General features: G+C 44.5%; 1 protein-coding gene across 2 annotated transcripts in view; it reads right to left on the bottom strand.

The window, feature by feature from the left end:
- The window catches only part of COL8A2 (collagen type VIII alpha 2 chain), a 146,514-nt gene that overhangs the window by 70,886 nt on the left and 62,213 nt on the right, over nt 1–13,415 (bottom strand). Inside the window, exon 2 of one of the 2 annotated variants that reach the window (XM_028738933.2) lies at nt 526–589. The exons of the other annotated variant lie outside the window; for it this stretch is intronic. The gene's annotated coding sequence lies outside the window, so the exon portion shown is untranslated. The remainder of the gene's footprint in view (nt 1–525; nt 590–13,415) is intronic. 2 annotated transcript variants of the gene reach the window in all.

Below are 13,415 nucleotides of genomic sequence, written 5' to 3'. Positions count from 1 at the left end.
CTGAAGCGTATGTAACCCGAAGCGTGTGTAACCCGAGGTACCACTGTATCAGTCTGTACTGTGCCTTTCAGGTCATCTGCTTATCCACCGAGCTGGATGGGCCATTGCTGCAGGATAACTGAGGGCATGTTCTGCTTCCTATTTCCACTGTAATTGTGTCTTAGCAACAAGAGTGCTGTCAAAAGGAACTAAATCCCCAAGACCTACTATGCATCACCAGACTCTCACACATTAGCTCTTTTCAAAGAGTATGCCAGAGAGACTGGGAGGCAGGATCTTGCAGCTTTTCATTTCTGCCTCAATGTTCTTCACAACCAACCAACAGCTGTGTTCACGATTCAATCAAAGTTTGCCCAGGCTGATGCACTGCACTGCCAGTCTGTTGGGAGCCTGGGGTGCATGTATACTTCCTAAACTGCAACAAGGGACAAGCTTCTTACTCTGTTCTGACTAGTTGCCACGAAATACTGATATGTTGCATTACCAGGGTCAGTGAAATAAAGCATGCAATTAGAAGACACAAACCTTCAAAGCAGCACAGCGGCCAACGACTGATGGTCTGTCTGTCAATCCAGATGATGAGCAGGGTCTGGAGAAGATGAATGGAGAACATGAACTGTCAATGCAAATGAACAGGAACCCAACTGAAGGGAGACCTTCCTGATCTGCTCCCCCTTGAACAAGCTGAGCCTCTCCCCTCTTCCTGCCCTTGCTTTGCCCTATAAGAATGACTGACAAGCCCAGCTTTAACTAAGGGATTTTGTGGGTTTAAAGCATGTGACCATTTTTCCTCCTGTTTTGTCCATTAACCCCTTTTCAAAAATATAAGTCAAGTTTTTCCTCTACACAGCGTTTTCTTCCCCTCCCTAGACTGCTCTCTTCCTTCCAAGAGGAATCCATACAAAAGCAGCAGCAACTAGCTGGGACTCTAGATACCATCTCTTCCCTGGGCACCGGGCATCAGCCCTACTACTACCACCACCTGAACTACAACACCCCCGCTTTAGAAAAGAAGTAGTTGCTGCAGATAAAATAAGGTTGCCTACAGGTGACTGGTGAAGGAAGCCAGACATGGGGGAGGGGGGAATTTGTGAATATCCTCATGGATTTTATTTATAATTTTTAATTCACTTCACTGTGGTGGGGATCAGCAGCTAGAGGCCCTCATATAGCGTGGATTCCTCTCTTTCATTGCCAACCCAGATATTTTCCTACCTGGGTTGGAATAGTAAATGGTGCCCCCAACCCAATCATGATGCATAGTAGCCATGACTAGTGATTCTATTTTGGCAACTGCAGCAAAAAATAAAAAAAGCCCACATGGGCCTCTCTCCAGGTATAAAAATTCAATAAGAATATATTAAATAACTGACAATTTGCTGCCCTTTCATGACACCCAAAATTGGCTTCCTCGGGCATTTGCTTCGCACTGCCTAATGTGAGGGCCTTCCAATGAATCTAATTGCTTTATAGGCACAGGGAGATTAGCAGAAATTAATAAAGTCATTTTTCATTAATATTCATCACTGTAGTTCATGAAGGCTTCAAACTTTGTGTACTCCTTGAATGAATCCTATGGGTTGAGTTTATTTTTCCAGCAGTACTAGTGGGCTTACCATATACACTAGTTCATGACTCACAGCACCCTAGAAAATCTTACAAAATTGTTTAAAACCGAGATACTGGTGAGACATAAGCTGTACTTGTGTCGGAGCATTCACAAGGCCAGTGCCATCATGCCACACACTGAAAGCTACAGAAGGTGTCACTCAGGGATGGATCACATGATGTTTTTAACATGGTAACTTACAGCTGTACATAATTCATTGCCCCAAGTTTCCATTTCACAGAAGGCCATGGGCTGTGTGGAAACCACTACCATATTCTGAACATAGCCCTAAGCAATTTTGGAAGCCCCACCATGAAACTATGTAGACTGCATAGGGTTTGCTGAGTGGCTTGATGCCACTTTAGCAAGCAAGCTAAATAATACGCAGCTTCTACAGTATGGTCTATGGGAGCTTAGCCAGGCTAGGATGATTCACTGGAAACCGTAGAACCCACTTATTGGATGTAACACAGTGCTTGGAAAACTCCTGCTCTTACACAACTGCTCTCCAAAGAACTACCCTCCAAACACAAGTTTGAATTTTAAAATGAGAAAAATTCAGAATGCCTCCTTCAGGCTACGGTCTCCTGAACTCACTATCTCTTTCCTCTCTCACTAACCCTTGCTTCATGGTGGATCTGAAGAATTTTAGCAGATATATCTCCATACACCAAAAGTTTAGACACAAGAAGCCAAGTTTTAAATACAATTTTCATATTTTAACATTTTATTGCTTAGCTTAAAATCCTGAAAACATTGGATTTACGATGAAAACTTTGAGCTCCTTTAGCAGTTGTAAACTGCACACCAAGCTAACACACCCAGTGCAAGGTGTCATTTTTTCCATGAGCTTAGAACAGGTTCCAGACACATGTTTCATAAAGTTCAAAACTCCATTAGACATTTGATAGGGCAGAGAAGAGTCGGTGTAACGCTTCCAAAACTTTCTCGCTAAACAAAGGCAATGTCAAACTATACTTAATGGCAAACTAGGCTACCCTAAGCCCACGTGCTGACTTTCCCCGTAGACTATCCCTGATGCAACAAAAAGTCATGTGTCCTTTTCATGTCCATATTGGACTCTGCCAGCTACCATGCAAAGGTTTACAGGGGTGCTGGTGAAAGAGAGAACTTCATCCCACTAAGACAGACAGACTTTCTTTCAAATACAGTTTTTATCCAAGTTCTTTGAAGTCATCAAGGCTAATGCAACTCTGTGGGAAAACTGAGATTATTTTCTGAATTATTGCTACAGTGCCGAACATCTCACATGTGATTTTAATGAGATAATGCAAAACACTTTGAAAATGATAAATAAAATACTTTATAAAAGTTTACATTTTATCACTCTTGCACCAAAGATTATTATGTTTGGCCATTAAGCAAAAGGATGGTGGCTTGAGTCCACCCAGGGATTTGTTAGCCATCATCTTACTCACTTCCCTACCCTTCCAGTCAATGTAGGCCACTTGTCTTCAATTGGGGGGGTCAAGACACACTAGTGGGTCAGGGTCTGATCCAAAGTGAGTCGCAACAACAGCACTAGCACCATGCAAATATATGGTAAAAGACCAAAAAATTGGGTTCCCAATTGTATGTTTGGGTTAGAAGTGGGTCCTGGGTCTGGAAAGGTTGAAGACTACTGATGTAGACAATTTTGGGTTAGGTGGACTAATAGCTTGACTTAGTGTAAGGCAGCTTTCTTTGTTTATTCTCTGATGACACACTAAAAAGCACATTTAAGTCTCTGGCACATTACTTACTCCATGTAAGGATGGATAAATCTGTCAATTTCAGTTTCTAATTTTTCTAATGTTAACTTCAGATCTCCACATTTCCACAGTGTGGGATATTTTGTAAAGACCTTATGATAATTGGTCAGCATTTGATTGAACTTTTTCTACCCTTTGCCGGCAAAAAAATTCCATTCCCTCCTACCCTTCCAGAAGTAGCACTCATATGCCAGATGAGGAAGAGCATCAGCAGAAATTGAGGGTATCAGTTGTATGTCCCATGCATTTCATTCATGTCCTCCTCTTCCTCCATGGAACCCAAAGAGTTCACACCTGCTTCAAGTCAGGAGTAGAACTGCATCTTGTGCTCTTGGACTTGCAGTTATTCATACTGTACTACACCCACACCCTTTTGTAGACTATAGTGACTGCTGCACTGCTCTGACAATCCATGGTGCAATGTCAAGACAAGGTTTTTTGAGCCACGCTGCAACCTTCCAACAGAGCCACTCCCGACATAAGGGGGGGGGGAGTTGTGGGCTCACGCCCCACCTACATCCTCGCGGGGCTGGCTGCAGCCCCGCGGGACTTGGGAATCCCAAGGTTCATTAATATTCATCATTCATCGCGCCAGCCAATCGGCTGGCGGCGGGGGCAGGCTTAGTTGGGTTCATTTAAGGTCGGGGCAGCCCGTGCTCGCCCCTTTCTTTCTTACAGCCAGCTGCAGTTTCCTACCCACCCACCCTCTAGGTTCTTATTTGGACTTTGCTATGGACTTCGGTTGGTCGCCGCAAGGGGCTTGGTAGGAGTTTTTCCACTTGGCTAATTGGCATTATTTTGGAAGCCATTTGGTTTTTTCGCCTACCTCGTAGCAAAACGTCACAACACCTTTGGTTTGGGCGGTTAGGCATTGGCAGGGGTATTATTATGCAAATGAGTTGGGGGGAGGAGCGCCATCACCTCCCCCAAAATGTTGAAGAGTAGTCCGATAAAGGGCTCCGGCGGGCGTCGCCTCGTCCGAAACCTATGGAGGCTAGGGCCTAAAGCGCGCTCCCGAGCTGTAACCCCTCGGGGAGCGCCTAGGAATGTGCATCTCAGGGGCTCCCCCTGTTGGTGCTTAACCCTTCCCGGTTCTATGCCGGTTAGTCTGATAGGGCCAATACCTAAAGCCAATACCGCTCTTACCTGTAATCAATAAAGTTGTGGCCATTTTTCGCCCATTAACCTAAATTCTGGTGTCCGGTATCTATCTTTATTCCATCTGTGGGAGGGGGCGGGAATCGCCACGCAATTTGACTTCACCCCCAAAGGCCCACTCCTCCTTTGTCTCCCAAGACAGACAAATGCCAACCAGGCAACTTCATTGTTGCAGGACTTTTCCCAGGCACCTGCATTGGTGCTACAGTGTTGAACTGGGAGATGCTCCCATACAAACATAACCCTCACCTATTGCCTCTGGTACGCTGAAAACCTTGCATGGATTAAGTGTGTCTGAGTCTAAACTGTGTTTCCTTGGCACAGTTCAGCTTACAGGTTTCCTGTGACCTGAGGTGCCTTGTGCAAAGCTAACCATACGTGCAAAGCAATATCTCCTCCCACACTTGACAAAAACACGCAGCTTGAAAAGTTCCAGCAACGCTAATCACCAGCTATTCAAAACTCAAAGCTGCAATATCTCATTACTGTGCTCCCAATTTGTTCTGCAATCAAACATCTAGGCTTAATCTCTCTTAAAGGGTTCCAGATTCCCAGAGGCTAGGTTTTTCTCATGGCTGTTGAGATCACAAGCTCTAAAACGTTGAAACAAAAACTTCTCTCCTCCCTTTTTATTCCCTTCCGCTGCTGAGATATTATCCGGCGGAGAAGGAAGAGAGAGGCGTGGATAGCTATAATTCTTTGCTGACAAGATCGTAACTTAAAAGCTCAAGAAACAGCACCATGTTCTTAGCTGCACGCTAAGAAGTTTGCCCAAGAACTCAAGGAGTGTGTGTGTGTGCTTTGATGCCCCTATCTGGGATAGAATCCACCCTTAGAATCTCCACAGAAATTAGTCCCCCATATTTCTGATATAGATCGTTCTACAGAATTTTGAGGGCTGGTCTCACCTACCAGGGCCCAGAGGACAAATGCTCAAACCTTGGAAGCTAGAAGAGGTAACAGTGGTATGGAAACAACAGAAATATTTGGTGGTGGGGTGGGTGGCTGTGCCCATGAAGACTTCTTCAGCAAAATCCACAGTCTTGTAGTACCGTAAAGACTAATTTATAAATGTTTGTAGACTAGAGCCTACTTCATCAGCTTATACACGTGTGCGTGCATACACACACACACATACACACACACACACACACACGTAGTAGAGAAGAGAATTATAACTAGTGAGGTGAGGAGAAAAATAAATGTTTTTTAAAAGGAAGAAACATAGTTTGCTACCAGACAGCCTGTTTATGGCGCATTCATCCTGATTAGTTTGCATAAATTTTGCAGGGAGGTTAGTTGACACTGGCAATTTTTAGTTAATTCATTCATTATTATTTTTTGCAGGGAGGGTATACAATGTTGCATCTGGCAATTGTTACCCGATACCTTGCAGCAATAGTGGCCAGTGTGGCCGAGTAGAGCTGTGGAGTCAACTCCCCACCACTGCCGTCGCTGCTGCTTACTGGAATGGGGCTGGTTTCTCAGAAGGAAATTGACCTTGTTAAAGCCTGCCCATGAAACTCCCTAGTGCTCAGGTAACCAGGAAAGGCTTAACAATGTACATGCATGGAATGTTCTGTTTTTTAGTATTTTGTTGGAAGCCATCCAGAGTGGCAGGGGAAACCCAGCCAGATGAGTGGGATATATTATTATTATTATTATTATTATTATTATTATTATTATTATTATTATTATTATGTTTCTTGGCTGGTTATGATATAAGGGGGTTGTTTGTTATTCTGTATGAATTTTCCAAAACTGAAAAATAAAGTTAAGAAGAAGTTAAAACAATAAAGTATTCTAACAGCAGAACCAGAAGCTTGTGCTCACAGAATCTGGCTCTCCTTGCTATAGAAAGGTAAATTTCCAGAGGTGGATGGTGGTTAAAGTCTTGCAGGGTAAAGAGGTGTTTGAAGAGAGGCAAAGCTTCTGCATCTCTGCCCAAGCAACAAGGAAATCACATATGTGGTTGTGCAACCCATTGGAACACAGACCTGAATGAAGAATTGCATAATGTTACAGTCCCCTTGTTAACAGTCCAGGTGCTTGACAAGCAAATCCATTACAAAGAGCGGGTGGGAGCAGATTCAAAGCCAAAGGCATCTTTCAAAAGGCAATGAAAACTGCTAAGGTGTGAGGAAGTGATTATTCACTGAAAAGTATGAAAATCACTTTGCATTGATATGGAAAAAGAAAAGAGAAACACTTTTCCAGATGCTTCTGGATTCACTCAAGACTGATGAAAGATAGCAAACTAATGGGCTCTTTTGCCTGCTGTCATTGCATTAGCTCCTAGCGCCAGCCAGTTCCCAATTTACTCTGCTGATAGCAGAAATCAAAATCTGACCCAGAAACACACGTACACACATTTTTTGTGTTCTAGGAAACAGAAAATATTTTGAACTGCTGGCTGCTACTATCCTTGTTTGGGCGAAAGGCTATACAGAGCAACTATGTGTTCAGCGGTGTTGTCCAACACAGTTAAATTGCAAGGTGGAGGAACAAATTATTTGAGGGGGGTTGAAATTTAAAGGTTATCCATGTTTGCCATGTGCAAATAATTAAAGTAATAAACAATGTATGTGGGAGGGACGACCTATACTCATGAGATGTGCATGCCTGGCAATGAAAATAAATGCCAAATTCTGTAATATTACACATGTCAAATGACCATTGGGTTGAGAATGCAATTTACCCAAATTTATGTAGGATTATTTTCAAGAAAACCCACATCATGTTTCTGCTCTGTCCTTTGCAGGACTTTTTCTTACTTTTGCATTAGTTAACTTTCCTAAACAAGAGCAGCTAAAGACTTTGACTGAATACACACCATATATTTAAGGCATATTTCCCCCCCACAAAAAAAAAAAAACACCTAGGAACTGTAGTTTACCCCCAGAACTGCAGTTCCTACCACCCTTAAACTGCAGGTTCCAGGATTCTTCGTGGGTGTGAGGATGATGAGAACATTCTATAAATGTATGGTATGCTTGCATGTTTAGAACTTGAACAGAAGCATAGCACTGAAATACCTTTAGATGAGAACTGTCACAGCACAAGTTTAATAAATTTCTTCATTTACTGCTAACAAGTTTTCTTGCAGTGAGCTAAACAGAAGATGCTTAGGTTAGGTTTTTAATAATCCTAACCCCTGCAGCAGCTTTTAGCAGAATTCTGTTTTGCTTGTAAATCCACTGCAGGGACTGGAAATATCCAAATGCCTTCCACTGCCGCAGCATTCCAAATATTCCAAATAGGAGCTGCTTTTCCAACTTCTTTCTGTTATAACAACAATGGAAAGAAACAGATTAGTCCTAACTAAAGGTCTATGGTTGCGTGGCGAGTCCCCCCCCCCCCCAGGATAAATAAAGACACGAGACACCATAATTTAAGGTTAATTGGGTGAATTAGGCCACAACTTTATTGAATTCAGGAATGAGAGGCATTGGCTTAGGCATTGGTCCTAACGACTATCCGGCTCCAGCCCATTTGCTGGAGACACGGGGAAGGGTTAACCTTATATCGGGGGAGTCTCCTGCCGAGGCACGTCGACTAGGAGCTCCCCCGGGTCACCGCTCTGGGGCGTGCCTTTGGCCCTCACCTCCATAGGCTTCGGACAGGGCCACGCCCCCCGGAGTCCTTTAACGGACCACCCTTCGGTCGCTGGGGGGAGGTGATGGCGTTCCTCGCCCCCCACACATCCTCTTAACCCCTTCTTACCAATGCCTACTGCCACACGAGCAATCGCTCGCCGCCAATACTCTCATGCCTGAAACCAATCCCTTACCCCCTTTGCTATATCAGTAAGCCACATGTCATTTCCCGCATCTGAAGATGCACGCCATCAAGCCAAGTATCATTTCCCGCATCCGAAAGATGCACGCCATCAAGCCGGTAGAGGGCCTCGCAGTTGCCCGGGTGGTCAATGACCCACCCACCCAGGGCTGCCACTCTACGCACCACCGCCCGATCCAAGGCTTTCCTAGCCCTATTTGTGGCTATCGGGCACCTGCTCTCTTTCCAAACCCGGCTTTCCATCAACAAGGCCCCAAGAATGGTGATGTTTGGATAAGAGGCCTTACGCACCACCGCCCGATCCAAGGCTTTCCTAGCCCTATTTGCGGCTATCGGGCACCTGCTCTCTCTCCAAACCCGGCTTTCCATCAACAAGGCCCCAAGAATGGTGATGTTTGGGTAAGAGGCCTTAAGTTCCTCAAAGTCACTAAAGATATGCCACATCAAGTCGACTGCCTTTCTGTAAGCTAAGTCCTTTTCACCTAATTGGATAACTAAAGCATCTGGGGAGCCCTCCGCTGCCGCTCTGGCTCTAATTGTGGGCAACATTCCGGCCCAGCGCATTTCCCTCCGAGAGATCCAAGATATATTGATGTAGTTAAGGTGTGGCCCGAGACCAGAATTGATGGCGCAGACCCTGGCCCAATGCACAATGCTGTGCCCGATTATCCAGATGCGCGCCCTCATAGCCCGATTATCCAGATGCGCGCCCTCATAGCTCCTGCACCCTAGGGTCCCCGTTAACGGCATGGTTTCTATCCCGGTGGGCAGTGCAAAGTGGCTTTATCAGCATTACCCAGGTTAACTGCACACCATTTAACTGATTAACACCTTTCAGCTATCACAATTTTCAGCCGAAAACAACAGCAGCAGCTACTTTTCAATAGGCAGAAAACTATTGTAACAACAATCAAAGTGTGCAGGTGAGTAAAACTCACTTCTGAACAAAACTAACATACCAACAACTTCAACATAAAATGCCAGCATTGTCATGGAAATAGTATTATCAAGAGTGGCTGTCCTGTTTTACTGTCTTAGGCAAAATGGGAAGGTGACTCCCTGTGCTCTCCCACCATCTCAAACCTTGTTTACCGGAGTCATGCGGCCGCGGCGCCTGGCAAGATCTAGTAAGAGCCCCAAAGCCAGAGCCACTTCGCCTTGCTTCCCCAGTGGCGGGGCAGGCAGGGATGTAGGAAGGGTGGGCACCCACAGTGGTACCAGATAACAGGCGTTGGCAGCTTCCAGCAAGATCCCACAGGAGCTCCGAGACATTTTTTGCATGACTCTCATGGTATCTTGCAGGAAGTCGCCAGCACCACCATTTTCTTCTTGCTTCTGCAGGGTAAGGCAAAGCACCCACAGAATTCTGCAGCCCGAGGTGACTGCCTCAGTCTACTTCATGGATGGGTCAGCCCTGAGTATTAGATACACTCAGAATACTTTCCCCCCTGAAATATGATACCTAAGTTTTTTCTTCCTGTATTCAGTTTTATCTGGGGTGATTCCAGACCTAATTTTCTCTATGTCTGCCATGTTGCAAAACTATCATCTTCCACACATAAGCATTTTATTTTCAACCATGGGTATTCATTGTGTTCTACCTTTTGCTATCCACACCAGCAGTGGAAACTTGATGGAATGTATCTCGGTTGTGTTTCCTCTCCTCTCCCCTCCCTGCCCCAGCCCCCTTTCTCTTACTCTCTGCTATCTTTTCTTGTTCTAGGCATGTGCACAGGTATTTCTGTACCCACACATGCCTTCAAAATGCTGCATGGAAAGAGCCATGCTTGTATCATTTGGGATGCCAGAAACAAAACAGCTAGGGTTGTGCTTATGTGAGGAGCACATGGAAACAGAGGTGTGGAGATAGAGACCACTCCCTGGAATGCCAATACATATGTGGCAAACCATCCTCCTCAAAATATGCTACAGATCTTCACACAGGCGGCAACCGTGAATGTACAATTTACTTACTGGATTTTCTTCATTGAGGAGAAATATAGGCTCAACGTAAGGAGAAATCTAGGTTTACCGTAAAAAAGAAAAGTAAGTAGCAGAATGGGCATCTTGATGCTGACACATCATACAGATGCTGTAAAGAATGTGTGTAAGAGTCACACTGATTTCATTATAAACACCCGTCTGGAAGCACCATTAGAAAGCATGTAAAAGATTTTATTTCCAGGACCATATTTTTGACCCAGCAACTGAAGAGCTGAACCACCCTGTCTGGCATTGTAGAAGCAATGTCAATGGTTGAAGTGAGAGTATACACAATTCCACAATGTAGGCTGATAATTAAAAGCTCTTGTGCGCAATTAGTCGTGTTACCCACTGAACTTCACACCCAGCGTCTCTCTCTGTTCCAGTAACAGCAAGAAAAGCCTGCTTTTCCAGACGCTTCACATGTCCAAATGTCAAGGCCTGAATGGAACTTGGGCAACGACCACAAATGGATTTAACTACCAACAAAATTATTAGGAGCAGGATCAATTTGGGCAGGCTATCAAATTTTAGAAAACGTTCCGTATTGGCATATTTTAAGTGGAGGCAAATCCAGCAGCCTAGAGAAAAGCAGAGAGGAAACACAGGCCAGGCCCACAAGCCCGCACTTTCCTTCAAAGGGCGAAGAAGGCACTTTTTACAATAGAGACCTGCCCTCCATCTCGTTACTTCTGACAGCAGGCATGAGACGGCATCCAAACTGCAAGCGGCAATGAAAAATGGTTTGTCACGTCTCTCTCCCTCTCTCTCTCCTGCAGTTTCCTTTAAACAGACGTTCTGTGAATTAAATGGAAGCATATGCTTCAGGAGGGGCTGCCAATGTGGTGTCCTCCAAATGCTGTTGGACGACAACTCCCATTAGCCCTGCGTTGTTGCCCAGCAGGGCTGTCTTTCCTAGAAACAGACTCCAGGCACTTCGGGTTAACTCAGACTTGAACAGTTTTGTTTAAGTACAGCAGACAGGGAGCCCGGCTAACTCCTAGGCCTCCAGGCCAAGCTGGCTTCCTCCTCCCACCCACCTCTGCAGGAAGTTCCCTCTTCAAGTACTTCTTCCCCTTGGCCCAGGAACTCAGTCTGCATAGATAATAATAATTTTTTATTTATACCCCGCCCATCTGGCTGGGTTTCCCCAGCCACTCTGGGTGGCTTCCAACAAAATATTAAAATACAATAGATAATCACTGCCCACTGGTCACAATGTTGAGGGCTGTAATCCAGCAACATGAAGAGGGTACCACCTTGGCTACTCCTGTTCCAGAGCTAGGGTTGCCAAAATTTCAACTGGTCACTGTTACTATAGCTTTCATAGCAGCTGCTATCTGCTTATATGTTGTTAAGAGGTACAAGAGCAGACCATAATGTTTTGTTTGTTTTTCTGGCTAGCTGGCAACTCTTTTTAACATCTCCGTTGCACACACAAATCAGAGTGGATAAAAGAGTGAGAAAGGCAACATTTCCTGCTGCTATGGTTTCAGACTCACAAACGTGTCTGAAATCCCACAGAGGAAAAATTTCACAGAAGAACGGGTTCAGGTTAAAGGTAGGAGGAGGAGGAGGAGGAAAGTTCAGCAGTGCTGTTTCCTAAGAATGGTTTGGGGCAGAGAAGCAGACAATTTAATGTGCAGTCTGGCCATAAAAAAGAATCACCTTAAGTCAGTGATAACACTAAACTTTTGAAGGACTGCTGAGCTCCTGTCATCAGATCCAAAAGGTTTACCAAATGACCATCTAGTCCAGCATCTTGTAGAAAAGCGGATGCCCCTATGGAACCCACAAGCAGGACCTGAACGCAACAGCAACTCCCCCCATTTGCAATTCCCAGCAACTACCATTCAGAGGCATTCTGCCTCCGACTGATGAGCTGTGATACAACCCAGTATCAGTTTTATGATCTCATCTGCAGTTGCATTAACAACACCTTTCGCCTCTATGTTGCCTAGCAAAGACCATGAAGAAATAGTTGAGAGGGACTTACTGTAGCATCACTTACAGACCTCCCACTGAAGATGACAAGAGCAGCCAGCTCACTTACTGTGGAAACTCAGCAAGCCCCTCGTGGCTTTTATATCTCAGGCAGGTGTGGCTCTGCTTGGGGGTGAAGTGGGCTGGGCATTGCTCCCTATGAACAATAGGAGATTGCCTTAAATGACAGCGCGCTTGGTAGGACCATCTCCCAGTGAAGCCTTCCTGGCAGCAGCAGGGAAAACAAGAGTGCAACTCTCTCCCACTCCTTTCAGTCCCACAAACACTTTTTGAAATAAGAAGTCTGGTGTTCATGGCACCAAAATGTGTGCAAGAAAGTTGTGCTATGCTTTCTCCAATACTGACAACAGGGAGCTCATTACTAACTTGCACAATTGATAAGGGTTTACTTAATGACTTCGCATTATCATAAAATATAACCCATATGTCAAAAAGGATAGTGACCCACCCTTTAAGAATCAGGGGCAGTCGAATGTGGTTGCAAGAGCTGAGAGAATGCTATTGCCTTCAGAAGACTGAAGACTTATACAATTTTGATAAGACTGGACTTTTTTTATGTAGCTGTGCCTTGAACCACTAAGAATATACTCAGTTTTCTGAGAGTGTCAGTAAATAAATACAGATTTAAACACATTTTTGCTTATTTCCAACAGGCTTCTGCTGAGCCTTCAACTTGTGAAATGTGAAGACATGCATGACTGTATTTTAAATGCAAACATTTACCACAGCCCTAGAAGTAACACATTTTAAAAGGTTGTTGTCTAGGAATGTCAGAACAGATCTGTAACATCTGGAGTGGGGAATTATCTTACTTCTGAGAGATACTTTAAACATATAAAATCTTAAATCTTTTTATTTAATAATGTTGGTAGCAATGCCAGACTCAGTATTTTGACAGTTACTCCCCCCCCCCCCCATCAAATAGTACCTAAATCAAATAGCTACTATAAATGGCAAAGAGGGAGAAACTTGGTTTTTTCCTAGGAAATTTTGTCATTGGATACCCTTCCCCTAAATGAATTTCACCTCTAAGGCTGCAATCCTATATGGTACAGTGATCTGGATTGCCAATTGCTGATTGGTATGTACAG

Source organism: Podarcis muralis, chromosome 7 (assembly GCF_964188315.1).
Source record: "Podarcis muralis chromosome 7, rPodMur119.hap1.1, whole genome shotgun sequence".
Classification (NCBI taxonomy): Eukaryota; Metazoa; Chordata; class Lepidosauria; order Squamata; family Lacertidae; genus Podarcis; species Podarcis muralis.
This window is presented reverse-complemented; position numbering and strand designations above follow the sequence as displayed.